This window comes from Zonotrichia albicollis, chromosome 1 (genome assembly GCF_047830755.1).
Source record: "Zonotrichia albicollis isolate bZonAlb1 chromosome 1, bZonAlb1.hap1, whole genome shotgun sequence".
In the NCBI taxonomy this organism is placed as follows: Eukaryota; Metazoa; Chordata; class Aves; order Passeriformes; family Passerellidae; genus Zonotrichia; species Zonotrichia albicollis.
The window spans coordinates 79,310,782-79,336,227 of NC_133819.1; the positions used below are offsets into that span (position 1 = coordinate 79,310,782).

The 25,446-nt window shown below is 38.0% G+C and overlaps 1 long non-coding RNA gene across 1 annotated transcript in view; it reads right to left on the bottom strand.

Annotated features, from left to right (window-relative positions):
• Positions 1-10,694, bottom strand: part of LOC106629269 (uncharacterized) — a 49,720-nt gene extending 39,026 nt beyond the window's left edge. The window contains exon 1 of the long non-coding RNA XR_003379622.2: positions 10,082-10,694. This is a non-coding gene — a long non-coding RNA (uncharacterized LOC106629269). The remainder of the gene's footprint in view (positions 1-10,081) is intronic.
• Between the last annotated feature and the right edge of the window lie 14,752 nt (positions 10,695-25,446).

Consider the following 25,446-nt stretch of genomic DNA (forward strand, 5'->3'; position numbering starts at 1 on the left):
TGAGCAAGTGGTAAGTGTGACACAAATGTAGTGAGAACAGAGGACCTGGCCAGGCACTAAGGACCATGACTATCATGAAGTGTCAGATGTTAACAGATCAGAGTGCACATTTGCATATAGTCCAGACACACTTTCTGCTTCGTTTACAAATGCAAAGAAAATGCACTTAAAGCAATGTCTCCCAAATTGCCTTAGGTAAACATCAAGTATCACATACACAGCAACATTTCTGAGGGCAGTTGCTGTAACCATTTTGATAGTTTGTTGATCCACATGCAGATAATTCAAGCACATCCATCAAAGTTTAGGCCCTTGTCTGCTTTTCTGCTTAGAGGGTACCAACAAACATGATTCAGAGGTCATTTATCACCCTCAAAGTAGCTGATTATTCCTCTATTATTCTCCTGAAAGAGTTTTGGTTAGTTTGACTGCATATTACTTGTCTACCTAGGTGCTGATACTGGTTTTATTCTGGGCTTGACAATAGATATAAACTCTTTTCAAGGGTGCCTTTTTACACATGTGTATCAAGTGAAGCATCTCGATATATTCCATTAGTGACATTTATAAATAAATTTCATCAAAGTGCATTAAATACATACCAATTAGACCTCTGAAAATTATAGGGAATCCAGTCAGAATGTTTGATGTGTTGCTTATCAGCACCCTGAATTGTAGCACAGTTAACCATGTCTTTAATTTCCTGAAGTTTACATGTTGTACTTCTCCAGCATGAGTTGTCACAGGCTACAGAGACATTTTAAAGACAAATTTGTGATCTTAGGTATTCATTTAACTCTACTCTAAAATCAGACGGCAGCACACAGGCATTCCACTTAAACATCCAACCCATGCATATCTCTGCGGACACATTCACTTACTTGCCTAAAATCTTTAGAGCTTTGTGACTTAAATTTCAAGCTTGGCAAAGAGATTCTGATCTTAGAGATAATCAGCTCATTGATCCAGCTGGAATAACACCACACACACACACACACACACAAATGAAGGTTTCAAATTCATCTCGAGGCCTTATAATTGCTAGATCTGATGGGGTGGTAATGCATGGTAGAAACCGAGTAAAAAGCCAGGACTGCCTCTTTTGGCATGCTCTGCAGTTAGAATGTTTTAGGCATAATATAATGTGAAACTGTGTCTCAGTTAAAAAGTCAATCAAGAGGCAGAAATTCGTAGGAAATCTGGCTTCATTAGCTCATTAGCTGTTCACAGAACCCCTTGTTTACACTGAGCACATATTGCAGGCATCAAGAAATATTTGCAGCAAATAATCTGTTTTTAAAAGCTGAGGATCTGCTGTGACTTCACCACCCTTCCCTTCCTCCATTATGTACCTATAAAAGCCACTGCACTCTTGCACATTTAGCTTCAAAAGATCCAGAGACAATATAGCCACAGAAAAAGCAAGACAGCAAACATGAAGGGAAAGGCTAGCAGGGACTATGTCACTCATATCTACTATAGAGGGAATGTATTGAGTTCTGGATACAATTTCTGTGAATAGAAAAATTCAAATTTAATTGATTGAATAATTTATTAATTAAATAATAAATACAATTTGTAAATCTCTAGCCATGGAGAATGAAGGAAACATCTAAGGAAATTATAACTATCTGGCTGTACAACTCACTCAGCTGTCTTGTGTCCTGATGAGACTACTACAACTGGATTTTACCTTTGAAATTGGTAGGAAAATTCAGAATCCAAAGAGAAATTTCAGTCCAGCAGCCTATTACAGCCTACTACTGTGCTCTGTCTGCTGCTCCCTAAACGCAAATAATTTTTTTCAGAATAAGTGATGTGTTAAAGAGTGAAAAATCTAAATGCAGAAAGGAGGCAAAGGTCAACACATATAAAATTGCTTTTTATTTATGCTGACAGGGCAGCTTGAAATACTCATTTTCATGAAGACTATCATCACACTGTGGCAAAGGCAGAGGTCACAGCTGAAATCAGTGACCTATTTTGGTAGCTACTTTATGAGCACACAAAGGAGTTAACTCAAGAGTTAACATCTAATTAGAGAGAACTAGGACAAAGTGATTTAATGTGTATTTATTTTTACTCTACATGTAAACAGGTGTTGCAGGCCCTTCAAAGAGACTGCACATGTGCTAACTATTGAGACTTTTGACTTGCTGAGGTCTAAGTCCCATGTTGACTATGGGGACTTGGAACATTCACTGGAATGTGTGAGAAGCTCCATACCTTCATGGGACTTGGAGTCCAAAATTGTTTGTGGACTTTGCCTCCAAAGTCATATATCAAGGCAAAAAGAACTAACTATGGCATGCTTTAGAACGACCTCAGATGCTTTATCTCTAAGCCAGCTTTCTCCTTTATCAGTACCAGTAATGTTTGTAGCCCACAGCCTGTGTTCATCCCCATGGAGGGATGAAGGAAAACTCCAAGTTTTTCTACATGGTGCTCCGAACTACCCATCAATGAATTAATTAATGTTGTAATCTCAAAACCTTTCAGACAGCAGTATCAGTGTTTCAGGTATTCACAGATGCAAATTTTTTATATTTAATATTCAATATATTTTTATTAGGAGTGTACTAGTCTACACATCAGTACATACTTTGTATTGTTTAAAGGACTCACTTCACTGGAGTCATAAGTTCCTCTTCTGCTCATGTGAGGACCTAGGAATTTTAAATCAATAGCTCTGTACAGCAGCAACAGCGATCTCTCAAGTCTCCTCACTTTGAATCACTGGAGCTTGTAGCCAACAATATGGTTTGAATTATGAAATCAGAGACAGTTCAAGCCCACATATTCCTGAGTTTGTCAGGTCATCTCATTATATATATAATTTCATGAGTTTGAGGACTTTTCTTACAGTTACTATCCTGATATCTTTTATGATTAAGATTTTATGTTCTTTGCACTACTTTGTAGATCTGGTATCAGTTTCCCAAGAGGACTTAAATCAGTCTCCTCCCAGTGTCCTATAAGCTGTGTCTTGCACTACTGACTGCTCTTTCAGAGCAAGGAAGGAGGGAGTTTTCTTGGCCCTCTCTCCCTGAAGAACTCGTCCTTCAGCCACTTCCCTCGTGCAGAAGCTCACCGTATCACGTAATGTATCTATGGTCACGTCAAAGGTTAAGTATGCTGAAGTACAGGCTTCAATTTGCAAGTTGTGACTGGCTGCAGTCCCAGATTCAAGCCCCCAGAAGAGGCACCTACGATGCCTTCACACAGAAGAGGTGGTTTCCTTAGTAACTGTGGCCAGTGAAAGAAAATGTGCCTGACAGGAAAGCGTATGTTGGGCTTCTGAGAAAGACAACATCTCCCACAGCTGAAATATTCTCCCTCTGTGGTCTAGGGAATACTGGATAGGGATAGGCTTATAAATCTCCCAGTGTCCCTGATGGTCCCTCTGGTTATGGATATTTAGACACCAAACCCATAAGCACAAGATCCTTTCAATATATGAATCTTCTGCATGTTTCAATTATAAACATGGGTTCTTGTGAAGGAGCAGAAACAAAAGAGTCTCATTTATTCTCAGCTAGTTGTTCCTTTTCTGGAGCCACTTGACAATTAAATGGAAGCCACTTGAATTAAGAAATTTGCAGCACTACTCCCTCTTAAGCAAATGCAATCAATCTCTCCACAGCTCTTTAGTTAAAAGAAGTCAGTGTTTAATGCAAACTGTCTTTGTCATTGCATTTTGTGCATAAATTTCTGTTTAATAGAAAAGGTTAAGTACCTTTCCACTAGCATTTAATTAAATCACTCTGCCGAACTCTTACAGTGTATCAATATTAAATTACATTCTGTGTCCGTTGTTTTGTCTCGTGTTTATATTGAACAATAGCATTCAAAACCACTCTGATTCAAAAAAGCCTCACCAAAGTAATGCTTAAATACATCTGACACATAGACACAAAAGACAGAAATGTAGAGAAATCTGAGTCAAAAAAAGGCTTTGTGTTTATTTGTCATCTGAGGTCTAAGTGTTTTTGCTCATACATTCTATAGACAAGAGTTTCATAGTGAAGAACAAAATTTAGTGAGTAAATGGGACCATTTACCATCATGATGAACAGGTTACTGTCTGATTTTGGTCCTTTAATTGGAAAGACTAGGAGAGAGGTGTTTCCTAGTTTAATAGAAACCATACTCCTGACTATATCTGAGACATCAAACTGTACGCTGTAAGATAAAGTACAGATATGTTATACAGTGCAGAGAATTTTTACACCTTTTCTTGATTTTCAGATGAAAAAGATAAATTTGATGTAACTCCAAGTACTGGCTTTGGCAAAGCAAGATCACTTTCCCAGAATGCATTTATGTTTCTTTGAAAACTATTTTAAAGTGTCTATAGTCAGTTATACAGGCAATGAAATACTGTGCTTAAAAATTTGGATGGTGCAAAGTCAAATTGTGATGTTGATATACCAATGCAGGAAGATTAAGCCATAAAAGTGAATGACAAGAAATGCATACATGTCCCATAACTATGCAGTGCTGCAGGACTGAGAGATGTGTCAGAACTGTATATGAGACAAGACTCAAACTGGTGCGTATTACATGGAGTTCAGGAGGAAATGTATATAAAAAGAGATGTAAATGACATGAGACTGTGATAATGATTTTGTAAATTAAAGCAATAAACAGTAACACCATGGATCTATCCTTCTAGAGTAGTAGATAATATTTGGTCTAGAATCAGTGGTCAAATGGAGGTAAGGGTAGAACTGACAATGTAAATAGCAGCAACAAACTGCATGAGATTAAGAAACTGATATTGCAAAAGTGGAGTAGTCAAGTAGTATCACAATAGTAACCAAAAAAATTGCCAAATGATGAAGCTATTTTAAGTTTTAAAAAATAAATTAACTAAGCAGTATGTTTTAAGAGAACCGGGCATCAAAACATGAGCATGGATCCAGTCATCATGAACTGAAATCTCTTTAACTTCAATAAATAATGAAAAAGATTAATTGTACCTATAATTTAAGTTACTTCATTGGGAAAAACACATTGAGAAATTAAGGAGACTGAAAAGTTCAAGGATTTAAACTTGGGATTTCAAATAGAAAGTATAAATATTTCTCTGGAATATGCCTAAAAATAAGAAAACCTATTAAAGGAGGAGCTGAATACAGAATGCATAACTACCATGCAAAAAGCAGGTGAAAGTACAGAGAAATAACAAATAATATTTCAAACAGTATTTTTCTTTAGAGGTTAAAAAGTATAGGGGAAATGTATGGTTCAGTAGAAGTGAGGCTGAACTAAATCATGCTAAGAATATTAAAAGCAATTACAAAGTGTCCATAATTTACATTAATTAAGAAGGTAGAAAGGCGGACAGGCCATTACACAGTGACAACGAACATAAAGACAATATATGAATGACTATAAGTGAAGATTTTACCTCAGCTTTTAAACAAATGCAATTCTGGACCTGGGGCACAAATAAAATTGTTTGTAGGAATGTATGTCTCAGCATGGTAATTATCAAAGCTGGTGCTGAAACAAAGCTCAGAAGTTTTTTGTGCTAAGATTGAGAGAGATATGAAAATAACATTTCTAGAATTCTTGGAAGAACTGATATAAATTCCTGGAAATTTTGGGGAAATCAGTATTTTAACGACCCATTTAATGGGGAAGGGGAAGTACAAGAGACAAGTTAAACATGAGCTTTCTATATATTTGTAAGGCCCACTCAAAGTATTATACATAATGAACTTACAATTTCAAGGCAACTGAAATAGCTTCCCTAGTATGTAAAGTTTAAAGAAATTTTTGAAGAAAATTAGTGTTTTTTAGCATATGATGAAGCAGGCTAATCTAATAAAATAACCAATCTTTAGATGAAATAAAGGATTTCATTTGAACCTATTTAAGGTTTCTAACACTTCGGGGGGGAGAACCATCTTGTAACCCTGGATTATGAAGATTTATAAGATAGAGAGAGACCTGGGTGAAGGGACAAGCCACAGCAGTTGCTTTTGAAGGAAGCTTGTTAGAACTAAGAACTATTGTCTTCATTTACCAATGAGGACAATAAGTTTTTCCAGGAAGAAGGTGTTTAAAGGTCAATGCAGGCAGAAAAGGTGGTAGAATGTCTTTGTGAATGGCTTTACATACAGTTCAGTCCTGTTCACAGGGATCTTAATTCTTTTACAGTGCCACAACCCAAAATTCATTAGCAATTGTTCTCTTCACCTGGGTTCTAAAGTAAGAACTTGCTACTGCAATTAGTAGATGACAAAATGAGAAGAGCTTGCATTAGGAAGAGTGACAGAGGAAACAGGATGCATTTAATTATACCAAATACCAGATCACACCATGGCTATAGGAATTTGTCAGGTGGAGGTCCGCAAATAATAAGATTTCAAGAACATAAATTCATGGGTGGCTGTAATGTGGACAACAGAGAGGAAAATGTGTCCCCAGCACATTAGGACAACTTAGACAAGGTATTTCCCAGTAGACTTAAACAAATATTTATCTAAGTATACTAGGCATTACTAAGACCCATCTGTGTTTTGTGTGCCTCTGATTGCTTATGTATCTGAGCATATATTTAGGTTGTTCAGGAAAAGGATACCTTTACAAGAATGGATTGACTGTTTTACAGGCCAGGCCTAAAGGATGAGAAGGGTCTGATTGGTGTTTATAGAAGCACCAAGTGATAAGCACAAGAAAGACAGAAGTTAAAAGACTATGTTGACACAAAAGAAATTATTAAAAACTGACTGGGAATTACATATTTCTATATAGAAAAGCAACCCAGCTGAAAAACAGTTTCCTCATAGGATTGGAGTAGGTGGAAGGGGCAAGAAAGACAATAAATACCTTTTCAAAGTAGTCTTTTCAAAGAACCTGAGCTAAGGATTCTGTCTCTACAATTCTGTATTGTTAAACAGTAAATGCCTCTGATAAAAATTAGACATTTTACATAAGACAGAACTGCATGAGACAGCTACATAAAAACAGGGCGCATGAAGAAAAGATCTTCTGATACTTGAGGTAATTCTTTGGAACACTCAGTATTGTGGTGGGTTCATGCAGAAAGGATAGCAGGTACCCAGCAACACTGTTCTATCACACCCCTGCTCAGCTGGGCAGGGGAGACAACCTATATTGCAACCCATATTTTAAAAAAAAGGCTCTTGGGTCAAGAAAAGGACAGGGAGGGATCACTCACCAGCTACCATTGGGGCAAAACAGTCCCAACACTGGGAAATTATTTTAATTTTTTACCGATCAAATCAAAGTATGATAATGAGAAATTAAAATAAGTCTCAAAAGCACACTGCCCTCACCCCCTCCCTCCTTTCTGGTCTCAATTTCACTCCTTATTTCTCTATCTCCTACCCACAGCAACACAAGGAGACAGGAAATGGGAGTTGGACTGAGTTCACCACACATTTGGTCTAGAATCTCTGCTGCTCCTTTCTTCTCTAGAGGAAGACTCCTCACACTCTTTCTGTGCTTCAGCATCAGTATATCCCACAGGAGACAGTTCTCCATTAACTTCTCCAAGGTAGGTTCTTCCCTTGGGCTGCAGTTCTTCATGAACTGTTTCAGCATAGAGTCCATCATTCCACAGGGTGCACTCCTTCAGGAACAGGCTGTAACAGTATGGGTCTCCCATGGGATCACAAGCCCTACCAGCAAACCTGTTCCATCATGGGCTCCTCTCTACACAGGTCCTTCCAGGAGCCTGCTCCTGCATGAGCATCCCATGGGTCACCACCTCCTTTTAGCACATCCACGTGCTTCAAAATGGGGTCCTCCATGGGCGGCAGGTGGATCCCTGCTCCTCCAGGGACCCCCAAGGGCTGCAGTGGCTCAGCTGCCTCACCATGGTCAGCACCATGGGCTGCTGGGGAATCTCTGCTGCAGTGACTGGAGCACCTCCTCCCCTCCTTCTCTAGTGGCCTTGGTGTCTGCAGGGCTGCTCCCCTCACATATTTTTACTCCTGTCTCCAGCTGCAGCTGCTGCCTCAAAAGTTTTTTCGCCCCTTCTCAAATATGTCCTCCCAGATATGCTTGCCCATGACCAGTGGTGTGTCCCTGTTGGAGTCAGATGGCATTGGCTGTCCAATCTGTGTCATTGTTGGACACGGAGAAGCTTCTAGCAGGTTCTCACACAAGTCATCCCCTTGTGTGTAGCACCCCCTTCCACACAAACCTAATAAAATTACTCCTTGGAAAAAATGACTTTTACAAGGTGACTCATTAATTCTCTCATAAAAATCACAGACTTACTGATGATAGACTGGATTTCAGTTAAGATCATTGGAAATGGAAATTGCATAATTTGTATCTTAATAACCACAAAAAAATGAAGATTTTCAGTTTGCCCTAATGGAAGGGAATTTATATTAATTAAATTGAATATGTACAAGGAGCAATATGTCTAGCTTGCTGTTTTCTACACAACAGACCAGCACATAATTCTTTCTACTACACCAAGCCAAATAATGTACAAATGACTAAGGCACAAGTTCAAAACCATTCCTTGATAAAATTAAGAGATAGTTGTTCCAAGTGGAAATTAATCATGCTGTTACCTAGTTGTGCTCATTTAAACATGTGTTTTCAGTTTCCAGATACATATTTCTTTTCTAACTTTCAGAGCTGAATCTCCATTTTCTTAGTTCAAGGTTCAAGTCACTCAAGCTGCCAAGACTGGAGCAAATGATAAAGAAATCTACAAAAGCTTACACTCTGATAAATTCAAGGGAAAATATGCAGATTGCAGACTATCACTGACAATTAAACTATTTTCTTACTGCTTTAAAAAAAATCTTAAACTGAAAGAAATTAAATTAGAAGTGAGCAGCAGAAGTTAAATTTTAGTGTGGTAAATTGAGAGATGAATATTGGAGTAGTTTGAATCCACTAACATTCTATTTACTTTGACTTGCACTGGAAATGAAAGGTCTTCCAAAACAGTGAAATGACCTTTGTCTGTGCAGCCTAGCATGGAAAGGCATCAAATTCTGTAATTAACTTTTAACAAGATTTGAGTTTCACATGATCAGTACCACTTGTATTACTGGAAATTAAATAAAAATATTAGCTTGCTTCTCAAGGAATCATGAGGAGGTACATATCATGTGTCCTACAGGATATCAACTCCTGAAATTGTATTCCTCCTCACCATGTCAAATGTAGTGAGGTTTGTCAGGTCTCCTACCTTGAGCTGGATGTTGTCTGGAATGCTAGCAGGTCTGGCAACAGAAAGTGGAATTTAAAAGGCTGTGGATTCTCTTAAAAGGCTGAGTGAATTAGGATTGATCAGTCTGGAAAAGAGAAGACTACAGAAGTGACCTAAATGTGGTCTTCCAATACCTGAACGGAGGCTACAAGAAAGATGGAAAGAAATTTTTACAAGGCCATGTACAAATCATGTTCTTACAGGATAAGCAGCAATGGTTTAGACTGGATATTAAGAAATTCTTTACAGTGAGAGTGATGAGGCATAAGAACAGGTTGTCCAGATATGTTATACCTGTCCCATCCCTGGATTTGTTTGAGACCAGGCTGGATGGGGCTCTGAGCAGCCTGGTCTAGCAAAAGTTGTCCCTGCCCCTGTCAGGAGGGTTGGAACTAGGTGATCTTTTAGGTCTCTTTCAAGGCATTTTATAACTCTATGATTTTTGCTATTTATTAAGATCCAAAAACAAGCACTATGCCCAAAAATCCAACTTGCTGTATTTCCTTGAGAACCTCTTTTTTTGTTTTTGTTAAGAGCAATATGTATGAGATATAAGCATCTAAATCCCTCTATAAACAAATCTACACCCTTGGAATATCTTCCCTGCAATCTTATCTACACAAAGACTTTTGAGTGTCCAAACAACGTTTCCCTTGATCCCCTCAACATAAAAATACAGAGGCGATTATCTACAATTAATGGACTGGCCACAAGAAGACATAAACAGCTACATCATAGACTATGACTGCACATCCCCTGTGCCCATGCAAACACAAATTTTTACCTTTGAACACAAGTCCTCACAGGATAGGTTAGAACTTACAGCTCAAAGATCCATCCCTGCTTCTCATTTGTGTACATAATTACCTTAATCAGTTATCCATCCTTGAGCATAATCATGTTTACTTTGCTTATCATGTTCCTGGATTTGCTGCTGAAGAAATAATGAGATCAAGAAGTGCTTCTTCAAAGAAGAAATCATGCCTTGTTTCATATAAAATGCACACCATATCTGCGGTGTATTCAATCAATACAAATCGCCTAAAAGCAGGAAGCAGGAACAAACTAAAAATTTTTTTCTGAAAAATGATCATAAAACATCATTTGGGCTGTAGCCAGTCTGACATAAAGACTCCTCCCTACATTTGTGGGTTTTTTTGGCATAAAGAGTTTCTGTTGTTCTTCCTAATCAAGGGTGACCTTCAAAGGGACAGCTGCTGATATATCCTGTCATGATACCTTTGCATCAACTAAACACAGCATAGCTAATTTAAGATTCATACGGCATTTGTAAAAGCCTTTAATTTGGTCCTTATCATCCCCTTCATATATATTTGACTTTACTTGCTTCACCACACTTCCACATTTAGAAACAGTGTTCTTGTCTGAATAAATAAGTCTGCTAAGAGCATCTATTAAGTACTGGTATCCCCAGGGTCTGAAACACGTTTATTTATTTTTTTTTTCTCTTCCATCTTTTGCCTGGTGAAGCTGAGCTATAAAGCATACAGCAGTGAGGAGAAGGGTTGCCTTAGTAACGAGGCAGACCCAATCAGCTGCACAGGCTCCCTTGAGACAATCTAATTTGTGCAGAAGAAAGGGGCTAGGACAGGTGGCTAAATTAATGTGCCAGACAGCTTAAAATATTACACACACACACACGCACACACATGCATGCACATGCACGAATGCATACACAAAATCTCTCTGAGTACTTCTACGTGAATGCAATTATCTTCCACGTTGTGTAAAATAAACAGCATCTGGGTAGCTCAGCCCTGCGAAACCCCGGAGTAGTGGAGATGCCGCAGTAGCGGAGGAGGAAAGGCTGGGTGGGAGGGAGCAGCGCTCCTTCCCTGCAGTCCTGCTGGATCTGCTCCAGGGAGGGGGAAAGGACTCCTCCCAACAAGCACAGGCTGGAACAGGGGTGTGAATGTGTGCCCTCCCCTCTTTACTGGGGCTTATGACCTCCCTCTTGGTGATAGCGTGATGTGTTGTGTTGCTCTCCTGATTCCACAGGGTGCTGGAGCTCTCTCCTCCTGACACTTTCTGTACCATTTCACAAGGCTTTCTCTCTCCATGCCCTCGACTCTAATTTAAAGTGAACTTCCACCCTTTTCCCACAGTTTTCAAAAAGAACAGATTTGTAAACATTTCATATTCTCATCAGTCCCTGCTGTGTGAGGATTCAGCCACATCGCAAGTATTTGGATCAGTTTGGATGCACATCACACACCAGCTTCTAGGTCTCACAAGCACAATCTCAAATAATTTCTTTTTGCAGCATCTCCAGACTGAATGTAGCCTTGCACAGAGAACACAGAAATTCTGAACCCACTCTTTAACATCTATAGTACACATGAAAGTGGCATATGAGGAAAGTGGCATATGCACAGGAGTCCGGCAACAGATTTGGCTTCAGATACCTTGTGTTGCTACAGTGAAGGATCACTCCTAATTTCTTTATACTGGTAAAAATGTATTCCCATCTAGCTAATTATGAGGCATCTGACAAAAATTACTAGTACAGATACAGTTATAGTATTGTTTCTCTACTCTAGCTCCTCAGACAGAAATGCTGTGGGAACTGCCCCCTCAAGCCAGGCACATGTACATCCCTACATGACATTATGAGCTCTACTCAGTCAGGAGTTCTCTCCTCCTTTTTGCCTGCATCTTGAGCAGATGAAACCTTTTGCTGGCACTTAACAGGGCATTTCAATGTCAGGCTATTTGGCTTCTTTACACAGCAAGGCACTTCTCACCTACCTACATCAGACTAATAGTGAAGAGCTCTGAATACTGAAATCAAGCAGGCTATGAGAAAAACTGAGGAAAACATAAAATGGTATGTTCCAGCCCCATGGGGAAAAAAATTCAGGGTGAAAATACTGACAAACACACAAACCATAAGAGATAAAGCTATAAAAGGCCTGAAAGTGTCATGGGATTTGTTTTTCCTTTTCTCAGTATGTTTGGTGTCTAGAAGGTGTGCCTTACAAGATTATTGATATACTATTTTTCCCCCCCTATTTCCAATAACTGTAAGGACAGCTATTTGTGCTGTACTGACAAGCTATCTCAGTGTGGAGAATTACATAAGATTTGGCTGGAAATCAGAAACCAGACTGTGTGACAGTCATGTAATTAAATGGAAATCCGTGGTGAAACCAGGACCAGATTTTGCTTGGTTTTTTCCAGTGTCTACCAAAGTAAAGATATTGGATAGATCTGGGTCTAAAGGTTGCATCCAGTAACATAAAGAAAGCTCATCCTGGAGCAAGGATCTCCTCTAATGCCCTCGTTGCTGCTTCTTACATATTGCTGATACACACACTTTGTACTTTTCATCCTTTTTCACTACTAACAAAAAAGAGCCACGGAGACTTTTCCTGGAAGGATCTTCAGTTAATTTGCTAAGAAAAACACACCATAGGTTGATAGGAAGTGGAAGTTCTTCCAAGGTACAAATTATAGGAGTTGCTCTCACTACCATTTTTGGAAAAGGTGTTAATGAGGTACTCAATCATATCTAAAACACTGGGTATTTAAGTATTTTGCCAGCAATTTGTTGGGCAAAATCTGAGACCTCGATTACACTAAAAGTGTCTTCCAAGGATGTTGAGGTAGATATCTGATTAGGCAAAATCTTTTTGAAATAAATGTCACATGCACATCACAATGTAACACCAGGCATGTAAGAACGAAACCAGTAAAAAGTCGAAGACAAGGAAAAAATCTGGTTGCTAATGAAAATTTTGTATATCTGTAAATGATGCATTTACAAAGAAAAATTTAATATCAATTATTTTAAAATATGAAAAATTAAAATATACATATCCACATCCCCTCAAAGCCTGTGACTACATTACCAACCTTTACCACCAAACTCCAAATGATCAGCCTTCACCTAAAGATATTAAAACAAAGCAAGAAGGTCTTGCCTAGCATTTTAAAATGTCATTGTCTGATGCAGAATATTTTGACCACAGACTTATTGGACAATCTGGGGATTTATTTAGTAGTGTCTCATCCCTCACTTTTGGAGCACTGACATCTGTGAAAGGCATTATGGGGAGGTTCTGCTGTATCTGCAGATGAATATCTATCAATTATCAAAAGAAGGTGCATCACACCACATTCATACAAAGAGCAGAAAAGCCATTGTTTAAATTACAAAGATTTCCCTGTCAAGGATGAACACCAAGGTAAACAGAGCCTCAGGAGAGATTTGTGTTACCTAACCTAGACCTTTACATTTGAGCTCACCCCTAACTCTCCTTCTATTGTAGTCAGTGACAGAAAAGAAGAATTTTTTAAGCATAACTCATTTAATTACAGGTAGATTGCTGGAATTCAGATGAAATATTATTAGGTCCTAGAAATACTCTCTTTTTCTGAATTACCTGAAAAAATATGGGTAACTTCTTAAGATGGATAGAGCTACTGTGTAAGTATTTAATATTTGTTGAGACCAAATTCTGTCTCTCATGTCTCTGTTTGATCTTTCAGGGAAGAGGATCTTAGGATCTACCCTGACCAAACAGTTTCTAGTTGTCACTGGATTAACATAAATTTCAGAGATGCTTCCCTCCCCCATCCTGCATCTGGCAGCTGAGAATTTGACCAAGCATAATTTAAATGCATGCTGTGCAAGAGGGGAGGGAAGTAGAAAACATTTCCGAGTAAAAACAAAACACATCAGTTTTGCAATGAGTGTCTCTGCATTTATCATTTTCTGTAAAGCTGTCCAGAGATCAGAGTCCTAACAGAGTCAAGACAAGCTCAGTTGACTGAATTTATGCAGTGATTGGGGAAAATAAGCACAACTCAACTGGAAAACAGAAGTCTGGGGTGTTACATGAGAACTACCTTTCTACATTGTGAAGAAAATTGTCACCATAAAGAAATACATTATGGTCATTTCTGTCTCTTCTCAGTGCTGATTTAGAGCCCCCAGCTGGGAAGGCAGCTGTGAAGAGCAAGTAACTGGTGAGCACGGCAGGAGCCCTCCACTCTAATGCTGCTCAATGTAATTAATGTTTTCTTTCTGTTGTCCTTATCACTGCCAGTTATGTGTGTTTTCCTTGGTAAGTGCACAAAGACTGGGCTCGTTTGGCCTTACAAAAGTGAAAGCCAAGGTCTCCCGTTTCTTCATATTTTTGCAGATAATATTCAGGGTGAGCCAGTAGCTAGATTTTAGCCACCCAAACTTCTGAAGAGAGTTTATGAGGTCTTGTGCTAGCCAAGAGTAGACAACAGAACCAAACCCCAGCATTTATTGCATTCCCACTCGTAGTAGGGAATTACACTATTATACTAAGGTTGCAAAATATTTTCCATGCTACATCCATGTTTCCAAATGGCCAGTTTACGGGAATATGACTATTAAGAAAATGCAATTTTGGTACACAAGCTTGTCTTTGACTTATGTAAAATAAGTTGTTAAAATGCAAGCATAAAGATTCTTTAAGAATATATTATTAATTAGCAGATAAGTACAAATGGAACTATATTGTTTAAACCAGGTTCTTACCTAATCCTCTGATGAAATCAGTCCCTGTGGGAAGCACTCAATGCACTCAATGGCATTAGAAATCAGAGTGGTGTGATAAAATGAAATTTGCACTGCTGATGGTTTTAAAGTAGAAACAAGTATGATATGAGAGTACTAATACTGATATATAAATAATTGTCCCTGAGATTATATGATTTATTAGTCTTGCAAAATAAATGTGGAAAGATGTAATTAAGCTGTTCTTTTAAAATAATAACAGACCTAAATTAGTATATTTTCTTTTATCCAAGTAAACTGACCAAAATCTGCAAAAGATGCAGAAAAAGTCAGAAGTCCCAATAATTCTATCCCATACTGGGGTAAGTGGGAAGAAAAATGTGATGACAAACATGTACAAAACTAAAAAGAGTAAAGAAGGGGGACGGTCATAAGTATAAGCCAACACTGCATTATTAAATCCCACTTTATTAATGCTGAAATTTATTGAAGGGAAAAACCACCCTAACCTCAGAGGTCATCACTGTTTAGATATCCAAGACAGCCAATCCAGCACGTTACAGCTCCTCCTCTGGCACATTTAAATAAGATCATTCTTGATTCAAGTCAGAATTTTGCTGCAGCTAAATTCTTTTTATTTCCTTTTTTTTCTCCATGAGGTGATTTTTTGGTGAGTCATCACCAGTTTGGTCTGTGAGTTTGGTCTTGTATCTGAAATTCAGCTCTGTCAGATCTCACTGTGCACCCCTGGACTGAGTACTCAGATAAACTAATCCCTCAGTACTGTCAATACTAACTGCAGTGGCAGCCCAGTAATCTTACTGAAAACGTACATAATTATTGTGGGTGCAGACCCCAGTAGGGAGAGAAATGCCAAGCACAGGACAGGAGGTGTAATCCAGTAATGTTTCTCCTTTTTAATATCAAAACCTGAGCTTAGATCCCTTTTAATCTCCTCAGTTCATATTGATATAGCAAGAGATGGGAATAAAAAAACAATTCAGCCTCCACACTCTGAGAATATTGCCACTTCTTTCTGGCAAATGAGCACTGAGTCAGATTGCTGCTCTCTTCCTGCTTAATGTTTCTCTTCAACAAGTTAGAAAATCCCACCATTTCCAATAACACGGTGTCCCAACTATAACAATCATTCCCTTTTATAAAAATTTTATTTCATCCACACCTTAGCCAAGCACAGTATCTACTCTGATGTTTACTAAATAGAAACAAAGTGTAGACAGTTGCTATTTTTGCTTGCTGTGTAGGACAGATTGAGTTTATGCCTTTTGAAAGGTGCTAGAAGCATTTGTGCAAGAGGACATCATAACACTATGTGCCATCAAATGTTCACTGCAGGCCTGCTCAAATACAAAATACTGCACTCAAATATCAGGACATAGAGACCACTCAAGGATGGAAAAAATCAGTGGAGCAGGCAATATGCAAAACAGAAGCTCAAGAACTGAAAATCTGTGTTCACACAATGTACACAGCTGGCAGAAAGAGGAAGAACAAGTAAAGGAAAAGAGAGAAAGACTTCTGGCCCAAGTGGAAATGACAGAGTCAATATATTTTCATTAGTAATTATTGACTCTGTAGCACGACAGGTGATATAAGTCAATGTTTTGTTATAAACAAAAAGCACAAAATCTTAAGGACACTGTATAGTGAATGTTTTTGTTTCCATATCATTGTGATTTAAACATTTTACCTCTTTTGTGTCCTGAAAATGTCTCTTAAAATAATTAAATCCAACACTGGATGAGATAATTACTCCAGTCACTGGCTGCAAGACTTGATTGATGCCGTGAGCCTGACAAATGACAAATGTGTCACAAGTCATAATTTTGAAAGTTGGTGGGTGTATTATTTTGTATCCTTAATGTTTTTAATCAAGGAATGGTCACCCCTCAAGACCACAGAGTTCTGCCTAAATTTCCATGTTTTTCAGTCTTAATACAATTTCAGAGGGCAATCAGATTTGAAAAATGTGCTCTTATTTAGGCACACTGAGAATCACCAGGCCTCACAGCACTCAAATCCTCTAACTTTATGCAAGCAAAGTGCTAGGATGCTCTAGGATGGAATCCTAGAGTTCAAATTTCAGCCTTTCCAGGCTTGGATTTGAGCACAAAGAGTAGAATCATTTAGCTATTGATCCTTTCCAAAAAGCTGAGAGGGAAAAATACACACCACAAGACAGAGAATGCGAGACTCTATCTTCAAGTCCGATGTTAGCCCAAATGGATTATTCTCCAGATTTTGTTATTGTGTCTAATATATAGAATACCTTTACATTTAGTAAGAGCTGTTAGTTTAAAAAAAGGCTGCCACACCATGATTACACTAGTGCTTTTTTGTGGGTATTCTTAAGTGATCTTCTCAGAAGACTCAATTAAAAGAAAAGAAAAACAAACTGAATTTGACCCATTATTTTTTCTGTGTAATTTTTTATAGGTATTCCCCCTTGTCAGAGACTGAAATATTATAGTTTATGGTGTAAATTTTGTCTATCTTATCAGAACTGTGCAGAGAAGCCCAGCTGAGGGGCCCTTCTCCCAGAGGAAAGCTCATCCACACTAGATGGGGTGACACAGCCCATCAAAGGGGTCCCCAAAGGGGTCCCCAGACCCTGCACCAGAGCACTGCAGTGTGATGGAACAGACCCTCAGAGCTGCAAGGGACAGTGTCAAACTGACTCCCTGAAAGGGAGGCAGGTGGGCGTTTCCACCTGGCCCAAAGGGTATATTTATCCCCAGAATTCCATACTCCTTGGTGCCTGGTGGCCTGTTGTGGCATGGCATGGCCACAGCAGGAAACCCTCACCACCAAGAAGACCAGATGGAGGGGAGCAACAAGACATCATTGGGACCTCTGGATGGGTGATATTCTTCCATTTAACCCCTGTCACTCTCCCTGTCCTCTCACTCCCCAGGCGTATTTCTTTCTCTAAAATGCACAGCACTTGATAAATGGGTAACTTGTATTCCTCTCAGGTCCCAATTCCATAGAGCATATTACAAAGTGACAAAAAAATATGAAGGCAGGAAATGAATGCTAGTAATTTCACTAGTAAGACCTTTACCAATTTGTGAACATAGAATTGACAAATTATTTTAACCAAAATAAACAAGGCTTTCTGGAATATTTTGTATTTAATCTACAACACCAACACTACAAATAGCTGCTCATTAAGGTTGTCAAACATCTGCAAAGAGAATTGAACATCAAACCTATGATTTTGACTTTCACTAAAGACTTTTACACTGTTTTCAAGAGCATTCTCCTGGGAAAATTGACTTCCTGTGGCTCTATTATTCACTGGATAAAATCTGGCTGGATGGTTGGGCCAAGAGTGTGGTGGTGAATGGACTATCAGCAATAGTGTGGCCAGCAGGACCAAGTCAGTTGTCATCCTCCTAGTCTCGGAGCTGGTGAGGCTGCACATTGAAACTTATGTTCAGTTCTGGGCTCCTTGCTGCTAAAAGGGGAGCTGGAGATCTTCCAAAGAAAGGCAGTGAAGCTGGTGAAGGATAAAGCAAGTCTTATGAGGAGCAGCAGCTTTTGTCCCTACCCCTGAGCCATCCCAACCTCCTCAGATACAAGTGCCTCCTAAACCTTGCAAAGCAGAATTTCGTTGGGTGTTCCTTGAGGTTTTGTTTACTGTGGGGTACAGTTTATAACGAGAGGGAAAAGAGAGAAGCAAAGATGTATAAAGTACACCTCAGCTTCCTCAGTGATCAGAGGCAGAAGCTGGCCAGGGGAGGGAACCCTGGAAAATCCACAGAGGAGGACTTGCCTTCAAGCCACGTACACAGACTGCAGCCACACTGCCAAATGGGTAGCAGCAGCTCAGGCAGCTGTAGCTGGGAGATGAGCAGAATTAACAAGCTTTACTCAATCTTGGACTTTACGGACTCTTGGGAAAAATCACACCAGTATAGAGCTAAAACACATGGACAACATTAACTGCAGCCACAGAGTTTGGCTGTGAGAGTTTGACATTGTGTGCGCTTTGTCACTGCCATGGAGGGAAGAAATGAGATTCCCACCTTCAGTAATCCCCAACAACCCAAGCCTGACAAGGGAACATCTCTGAATGTGGATGTCAAGAAATGATGGTGCCAGATTTTTAATGGACAACCAGAAGATAATCTCTGTCACAGGGACATGGCAATATAAATCTCTGTAGACTGGCAGTATGAAAGCAGGAGGAAAATATTGTAGCCCTCAGAAGCCAGAGTGAAGAAGTTTCAATTAGTACTCACAAAGGCTCCCAGTAAACATTCTGAGTCCTTATATTCAAAGATGGGTGATGGCTGGCCTAAATAAAGGAAAAACTGTGCTGGAAAATCTCAAAAGGATATAAAACAGCTTCTCAGTTCATCGTGTAATTTCTCCCATCCAATTGATGACAATATTATGACAATAATTGCATGTCTGTTTGACAACCATACACTGCCAGTCTCTTTAATGGACCTCTGTGTTTTCAAAATATCCCTAAATGACACAGTTTTTAATGAGCTACACAGCTGCAGGCTGGATACTAATTTACGATAGAAACAGTGCTATCACACTCTTCTTTCCTCTTGGTAGTGTTGCAACATGAGTTTGAGGTAAGCACTTAAAAATAATGATCCTTTTAGAATGTTTTCAACTGATATCAGGTGGGGGGTTTTGTCCCATGAAATCCTGACTTCTACTTATTTTCAGTTTTGCTGATAAATGAACAGAATTGCAGTTATGAACAAGAATTTTTTTTTCTTTTCAGATCTGATGTGTACCTTTACAGATACCATAAATAAATGTGCATGAGACCAATGTTACTAAAGAGAGGATCTGTTTTTATTAAAGACATTACTTTCAAAGACACAGTCATCTAACCCTTCCTTATTTGATACTTGTGGATAAAAATAATTTAATAAAAACCATGAAAACTCTGAATGCTGTTTGTATTCAGATTGCTAATAAGATCAAAATGGTTCTCATTACCTCTGTCATGTTAAGACCTTACTCAAGGATGAGAGGCTGTAAAATATTACTGCTCTTTTAGAACTTCCATTGTCTCATCCATTTCTTTCACTGCTGGCAAACTATGAAAGCAATTTTAGGAAACCAGGGGGCAGAAAATGTTCATAAGTCTTCTCCAGCTGTTTTGAAGAGGAATGATGACATACACTATCAAAGTACACAGCTCAAGTATTTTGAGGCCAGGACTATTGCCTCTTTTTAATTTATAAGAAAAAAAAAAAAAAAAACAACCCAAAATTCATTCTAGACACCGCATTCTCTCAGTGCATCACTAAAAATAAGCCTTTAATATGTAATACTTATGACTTCACTACCACAAAAATTAAAATGTAGCTTGTGATACACAACAGCAACAATTTTAATTCTCAATACACATAGAACTCCAGAAGTCCTGGCACAGCTTTTCATGAAGTTGTACTTTAACACACAGCCAAAAGTAAACCTAACCCTTCTAACTCTCCAGCTATTCAACACTTCACCAGGCATAGGAGACTGAATACCATATAACCAATTTTCACAATTCTCACAATTTCAGCTATAATATAATCCAGTCTATTAAGCTTTCCTATGCTGAAGGTTCTTGGTATCTGCCAGCAAGATTATTCTTGATCTGTGGGCAGTTGGAAACTTCTCTAAAACTAAATGTCATGTTGGTTAACTGGGAGAAGTAATTAAACCTTCTTTGTAAAGAGGAGAGCTGGAACAAAAGAATCCATTGTTCAGTCACTGGACCACATGGGAAGGTCTGAACAAATGCTAATTAACCCAGGGAAAATAGATGCTTCTTTGGTTCACAGATTGATTAAGATGACTTTTGGAGCCTGGAAAAACCAGAAAGTTTATGTCTTCCTCAGACATAAACTGATCTGGATTAAGTGTTTACCTCTCCTGCTCACAGCCCTGGGCCATTTCCATGTACTTTGAGGTTATTGCCCTCCAATCTCATGCATAAATATTTTTCTGAATACTCTATAGTCTAAATTCATTCCACTGAGATGGATTTAGGAGGCATCAAATCAAATGTCTGGAGAATACTTTGATGAAAAGCAGAAGGTAGTAATTAGTTAACTCAGGTTAGCAGCAGCCAAGTAAATCTTATTTCAAGCAAGTATTGATGGAAAACCAGAGGGTTATCAGCAGATGGGGAAGTATAGGCAGAGATTCTGTGATCCTGGACAGACTGAAAAGCAACTCTGGCTCCTTAGCAAGGAAACTGCTCAAGAGAGCCAAAACTGTGAGTATTCCCTATGAAAAGAGAAAATAAATAAATTTATCTCACTACCGTTCACAGCTTCCCCTAAGAAAGCGACTTAGCAAATCCCTCCCCATTTCGCCTCAATTGCCTAGGAAGCAACAAAAAAGTTAAACTTCAGCTAGAGAAGTTCTTATTTTGTTCTTGAGAGATATATTTTGGTTTCTAGAAGGGCATAATTTGCATTCCTCTTCATGTGGGCTTGCCTTTAAAAATGCTTAGAAAATACCTGTACTTAAATATTTGGTAGGATATTTGCCTAATAGTTTCCAAAAAAGAGTGTGCCTAAAAATATTCTACAAGCTTTTACTGATAACACAAAGATTAAACAACTTGTCTTAACTTGAGTTATAGCCATCCCCAAAGTAAACATAGCAAATGGTAAGGGCCCACATTGGCTTGGAGCAGGAAGTGAAAAAATATCTACTAAGAATTGCTAAAGGAAGCACAATGGCAGAAATGTTACTAAAACATATAGAGGGGAAGGGGTGGGTGGGGGGAGAGGGGTGTTGTTGTTATTTGTTTGTTTTATTGTTTTGGGGTTTTTTTAGTATATTTAACACTGCCAGCTTACAAATTAATAGAAGGGGAAGAAAGATAAGTAGATCAGTAAAGGCACTTAAATTGTACGGTTTTCAAAATGCACCTATATATTTTCTGTCATTGGAAGGAACTACAAAAGAATCCACAAGAATATCAAAAACACTGCCTAAAATCATGATTAATGAAAAAGTGAAATGGCTATAAATTTGAGACATTAATGGCTATTTATTTCATTTCATTGATCCACTTTTAATTTGAGCTTTAAAAAACCTTCTCAAGTTGTGCAACCCTTTAAAAAGTACTTGAAGGTTCTGGAATTTGCTTATCACTCAAGTTGAGTGTTAAAGAGCTGATATTGGAAATACTATTTTATTACTGGCAGTTATGCTGAGCATTGTTTCAAAGTAGATAAAATAAGATCTGCTTCAACAGAAGAGGAATTTTATGTATAAGCATTGTGCATTTGGAAAACATTTTTAACAGTTTCATTTGCCTCTCTTTTTCTTCAGTGAATGCTAATTTCCAAGCTAAAGGCTTGGTACTTTCCAAAAGAATGGTGTGGATTTATTCTTGTCAATATTTTTAACATGTATTTCATCACAGAAATGCTGTTTCCTGGTAATTTTAACAGAGAGTTTTTAGTTTAGCAGCAGCCTTTTATGAAATGCCTTGTAATACCAGACATTACAGCACAGGCATTCAAGCAAATATAAATGGAAATTCCTTTTAGTTAAACTGATACCACAATTTTAGCAATCATGCCTTCTCATTTGCCTCTGGGCTTACCCTTTCCAGTCTAAAGATCTCTGTATTCCTATTTTAGTTTGAATTCCTCTAGTCAAAATTAGCATGTGTCCTTTGAGCCTAAGAATATGGTAGCTTTTTATTCCAAATAAGACTATCTCAGCAGAGGCAGGAATGATTTATAAAAGGCCAGATCTCTTTCTTTCACAGAGGTCAATGTCAGAAATCTGATTGACCTTAATCAGAAGGGCAGTAGAAAAATGCCATAGAATTTGAAGTCCAAAGGGATTGTTTTCAAGCAGTCTTGCCAAAATTTATTTCTCCAGCAATTCCTGTAAAAGTGCACAGGCATGCGGAGATGGTTGAAAATATTTTAAAATAATGATAATACAGTGGCCAGTTAAAAGATAGCTACATCTTTTAAATTACTCACCTGTTAAAAATATTTGCTTATTATCTCTCAATTATCAGTCAGAGGTATTCAAGGATCTAGTCCAACACTGTTAAATGCATTGCCCTTATGAACTCTTTTTATGCACTGGTTCCACAGTGACTGGGCACATGTAGGGCTATCCCCTGTAACTCAGCAGAAAAAAGAAAAAGCTGGAAACAGAATAAACATGTAGGAGCCTTAAAAGATACTTGAGGCAAGCTTAAGGGCATAATCCGCGATCACAAATCCTTTGTAAACAAGAGGCCACCTACAGGCAGCTAAATGACAAGCACTCACAGGTGTGAGGATGGCTGTGGCTATTTTATCTTCCTTTTATTTAAAATCAATGCAACTTCCAAAATTGCTTTGAATACAGAAACTACACCAGTAACCATACATTTCAATATGTTGAAATAGCCTAGATCAATGACCCTCCTCAAAATATTATTTATAAATACAAATTCCAATTAAATTTGGAGATACTGATTGATACTGATGTCCTGATTGTGACTTATTAGGAGAAAATCCAGCATGATTTTCCTCCGTTTTAGTGACCTCAATATTAGACTTTAGTTATCTTCTTTATCATTATTACACAAATAAAAGATTCTTAATTTTTTTGCATTGTGAAGTGAAAAAAAAAACTAAACAAACTTTTTATTTAAGAAAAAGATGTATTTTGTTTTGTTTTTTTCAAAGTTCACAAGGAAGTTCTGCACTGTAAGATCAGCATGGTGTTATGGTTGCCCATGTCATCCTTGACTTGCCTCCTCCTTGCTTCCTTCTTTCGTTAGGATTCAAATCAACAAGGATTTGGAAAGAGCACAGGAATTGAGAAGAAGTCAATTTGTGGCTACAAACCAACAAAATCACCAATTTCAGCAACTAGATTTTTTTGTTGTTGTTTTGTCTTGTTTTGCACTTCAGTGGCTTAATTTGATTTTGTAAAAGACTTTACATATATTTGCATTCTCAAAAAAAAAATTCATAATTTCCAGTTTAAGTGAAGTAAAATGCTTTCAACAAAAGAAATATTAGTTGTTTGATTTTCCAGAAAAGCACTCTATAGGAAAAACAAATTAGTCTAGGTAAAATAAGCAACAATAACCAACTCCCACTTCAGTGAAAAGTAAAGATTTTCTGTGTTTGAACCAGTTGAAATCTTCATTCTTGTATTTTCTATCTCCATCAAAAACAATTATGTTAAACTACATGAACACATTTTCCATATGAACCTGTTTTACACAAGAAGAGTTATTTGCCAGTATGCCCTATAGGTGTTTTTGTTTAATTGGCTGAGCTTGAAAATTTAACTCAATTCTGGGATTGCTGCTGTTTCCTCTAAAATTTCAACCTGAATTCAGATTATCTGGAGATTATACTGCCTTCTGCTAGGCAAACAAAAAGATTATGTCAAGCATGGTATGGAGCTGAGCCATGAATGATGAAGTTTTCATTACAAACAGTGGCTCAAATGTTCTGTCCGACTTTTGGAATAAGTTCTGAGTGCTGACAGCATTTCAACCATCTCTCTTCCAACATACACAACAGACTTGCTAAAGCTACAGCTGTGTCAGATTCCTTGGTTGAGTCCCAAGGAGCAATAGCAGCCAACAGACATGACTCCCAGACCTTGGCCAAGTCTCAGTCCCATCTCCTTGCAAACAAACAAAAAATCCTAAAAGGGCTAGGTCTACTAGTCCTCTCTGGTTTAGCTTCTCTTTTCTTTCCCTTTGAGAAATAAATATAAGGAAGCCGTGCATTAGTTTGAGACTGTACACTGAAAGCTCTAGAAAACACTTCAGCCCAAAAATTTTGGAACTAGCTAGAGGAAAGGACAATTTTGGAAAACTGTTAGGATGATGAGGAAAATTAACAGCTGACAATCTTAGCCTAGCTTGAATCTCTCTCACATATGGTGGTTTGGCGTGAGTGCTGCCACTGTCAAGTGCCAGCTGAAGGGAGCATTAAATGGTCATGGCAGTCTCTATCAAGCAGCAGTCAAAAAGAGATAGGAAAACAAAAGCTGTCTAAAATATAAGGTAGATTATTCAGAAGATAATGAAGGACATCATATATTGCATGAAGATGGATAAAAATAAGGAATGAAATAACATGGATGAAAAGGAACCAAACAAAAAACCTTAAAACAGTGAATGAGAGAAAAATATTCAAGAAATAAACCTAAAGGGCAAGGAAGATGAAACAAGAACAAAGAAAAAATAAGGAAGAGCTCCACATTTATGATGATGACCACCGATTTGATTCTATGCATCCCCACTGAGTATGACCAAATGAAACCAATGAAACCACTTTTCTGTTTTGCAATTAGAGGTTGGAAATATAAAAGTAGCTTTAGAAATTCACCCTTTAAGACAATTTTCTTCATAAAATTTGATAGGCAACTGAACAAGAGTGGATAAATAGGGTAATAAAAAGAAAGCAGAGGCATCTAAGAGACTTCTGAATCTGAAAAATTAAAAGACTAATTTAAATCAGAAGTTAGTTTTATATATTTGTATGCTTTTTCCCATCATTAATTATTAAAACAGGCCAATGAGAAACACATCTTCAATTTAACCATGTATGTATATTTAAGAGATAAAACATCTCTATTTATCTGCAGATCAGTGTTGGAGCAACTCAGTACAGCTAAATGTTGTGCATTTGCTGAGATCTACCATTTTTGGTCATGAACAACAACATTTAATTCA